Here is a 3,301-nt window from a genome sequence, read left to right on the forward strand (position 1 = left end):
ACACAGTCAAAAACCTTTGTATAGTCAATAAAGCACAGTTATACATTCCTCTGGTATTCTTTGCTTTCTGCCAAGATCCATATAACATTAGCTATAATATCCCTAGTACCACGACCTCTTCTAAATCCAGCCTGCACATCTGGCAGTTCTCTGTTGACATATTGCTCCAAACCGTATATCTATTTATTAAGACAATAGTGAGCGGTCCCCCTGGGCTGCCGCCCACTCTTGGTTACAGCAATGGGTCTCAGCGCGGATTATCTCCAGGAGAAGCTGCAGCGGGAGCTGGAAGCGGAGCAAGTGGAAGCGGAGGACACAACTCTGAACCGCTGCGCGTCCAGCTTCCGAGTCTTGGTGGTGTCCTCCAAGTTCGAGGGAAAGCCGTTGCTCCAGAGACATCGGCTGGTGAACGCATGCCTAGCAGAACAGCTCCCGCACATCCCTGCCTTTGAACAGAAGACTGCCCTCGGAGCGGTGGAACCGTGAGCAGCAGAAATGAGGGACTTACAACTGATCAGCCATTAAACCACTGTGAATCAGGAAAAAACAAACAAACAAAAACAAAACAAAAAAACCAAAACAAAAAACCAACAACAAAAATAATGAATGTTGTTTTTACCCTTTCCTTTCAACACAACATATACTTCTTTCATTACCACTGATTCTTGATCATGTGCTGTCTCTTGAAATGATTTCTTATCAATCTATTCTTTTTGAAGCAATGACTGTATATTCCTTTCCTCTTCTTTTGATACTTCACTAAATAATTTACCTACAGCATCTTTTAGTTTTGCAACTCAGTGCTTGAATTTGTTCTTCTGCTCTTTCTGCTTGAGATATGCATATTCTTCCCTTTGACTGTCTAACTCCATCTCCTTTACATTTTTTTTGGTAATATAAAGCTGTCCTGGATATATTCTGTTCATCTCTCTTACATCAACATTTTCCCTTTGTTTTGACCTCTCTAACTTCTATTATGGATATTAGGAAGCATATACAGACTTGTAAACTGTGAGAGTTCAGGGGAACTCTCTGGAATTCCTCTGGAATGTTACAAAGTGGGGTATATCATCTGGGGGATCCCTGATATTCAGCTTCTTCACACTTCCCATACACATCATATTCAGTCACATTAACCTCCCATCTACAACATCAGTAATCTAAAATCCTTTTCTATAAGGTCAGCCATGTCCTCATGCTTCCTATACCAGCACTGAACATAAATTCCTTTTAGAATTCTTGATGTTCTATCACTGGGTTCAATAATCCATTGTAATGATTACATCACACTCTGCATTAACTCAACCATATCTAACAACAACAACAACGTTCTAGAGCAATTGTCAGAACCTCTGACATTCTTTTTTTGTATATATTCTTTTGCCTCTGTCTTTGCAAGGACCTTTTATGTTTTCTTTATTGATGAAATCCTTGATGTCATCCCATAATTCTACTGGTCTTTGATCATTGTAAAACATAATGGTCTTTTGAACTTAAGTCAGTGTTCAAAGCTTCAGATCTATTCTGAAGATGGTTTTTAATTCAGGTGAGATAGACTCTAAGTCATATTTTGGTTCTTGTGTACTTTTTAAAAAGTCCTTCAACTTCATTTTGAACTTGCACACGTGTAATTGACGATCTGTTCCATAGTAAGCTTCTGGCCTTGTTTGATTGCTGCTAATAAGATTCATGACTCATTCTACACATGATTAATACTTACAAAAATGACTCTTTTTTGAGCTGAGCAACTTTTGAAGTTAATACTCAATGTACTGTCCAGTTGGTTTTGGATTGTCTTCAGTGAGATATTATTTCCATGTGATATTAATGATATTTTCATAATTAGATGCTAGGCAAAGGCAGGTTTGGTTAGAGCAAGGGAGATTGCTATATAACCAACATATTCATATTATTAAGAAGAGTGTGTGTGTGTGTGTGTGTGTGTGTGTGTGTGTGTGTGGTGGTAGCGAGTCCTGGTAGCTTAGTAATAAAAATGTCTATGAACCCAAGGGTATCCAGTTGAAATAAACCAGCTGCTCCATGGAAAAAGATGCAAATCTCCTTCCATGCAATACTGCCCTTGGAAACCAACCAGAGGGTCGGCTATGAAATGGTGCAAACTAGCTGGTACATACCAACGTTAACAGTGGTTAGCAGCAACAGCAGTGGTAAGGAATTGTGTCAGGGTTCCACAGAAGAAACGTGGGCAATCTTATGCTGTTTACTTTATAACCTTTGAAAATCCACTAAGGGGTCATCTATGAGTCAGTTCTGACTTGAAGGCACAGTATACACAAACACACACCCACAGTTACATATTTATTAACATAAATAACCCTTACCTCATTGTCCTCAAGTCACAATTGAGTCATAGCTTATCCTCCACTGGGTTTATACGCCTAGAAATTACATTGGAGGATATTGACCACCATTCTCCCATCAAGCAACTGTTGTATTTGAACTTTCATAGCAGTGTGGCTTTTCTGTTTGTGGTATTACTTCCTACGGACTTTAACACTAGACTGTTTCTATATATGTATTTAACATATTTTTGTATGTATTTTTATTCAGTTGATCATTTAATGAAAGAGTTAAGGATGGTTCACCACCCCTTCATCTCCCTCTCTGCACTCATTCCCCAAAAGTTGTAAATGTTCATTATAACTTTTTACTCAAATATACAAATTACTGGAAAAATGAACTGTTCAAGCAGAGATAATTAACAACCCAAGACATTCCAAGTATATATTCACAACCCTTGGGCTCACTGTACTAGCAACAAAGAAAAGAAAATTCCATGTGTAAGTAAAATTGTATAAACTATACAGTCCACATGGTCTACACAATTGCTTGCTATGAATCAGAAAGTTGGGCAGCGACTAGGGACAATAGAAGGAGAATTGATGCCTTTGAGCTGTAGTACTGGAGAGAACAAACAGGTTTATTCTGGAGAAGGTGAAACTGGGTTGCTCCATGAAGGCAAAGATTCTGAGTCTACATATGATATACTTTGGGAATGTTGCAAGGAGGGACCAGTCCTTGGAAAGAGACATCATGCTTGGGAAGGTGGAGGGACAGTGCAGGAGAGGAAGACCCTGGATGGATGGATTAACACAGTGACTGGGATAACTGAGGTAGGTGTGTCAGAGATAATAAGGTTGGCTCAGGATAGAACAGGGTTCAACGCTGTTGTATAAAGTGTTGCTATGAGTTGCAAGCAACTCGATGTCACATACAACAATACAGTCCAAGTTGCTTGTATATAAATAGGGAGCCCTTGGTTTTAAACTATGCAGTATTC

The 3,301-nt window shown here is 39.1% G+C and overlaps 1 pseudogene; it reads left to right on the plus strand.

The window, feature by feature from the left end:
* Nucleotides 1-213: 213 nt before the first annotated feature.
* On the plus strand, nucleotides 214-499 carry LOC102853003 (annotated as a pseudogene).
* The last annotated feature ends 2,802 nt before the right edge of the window (nucleotides 500-3,301 follow it).

This window comes from Elephantulus edwardii, unplaced genomic scaffold (genome assembly GCF_000299155.1).
Source record: "Elephantulus edwardii isolate Elephantulus edwardi_28Jun2011 unplaced genomic scaffold, EleEdw1.0 scaffold00041, whole genome shotgun sequence".
Taxonomy (NCBI): domain Eukaryota; kingdom Metazoa; phylum Chordata; class Mammalia; order Macroscelidea; family Macroscelididae; genus Elephantulus; species Elephantulus edwardii.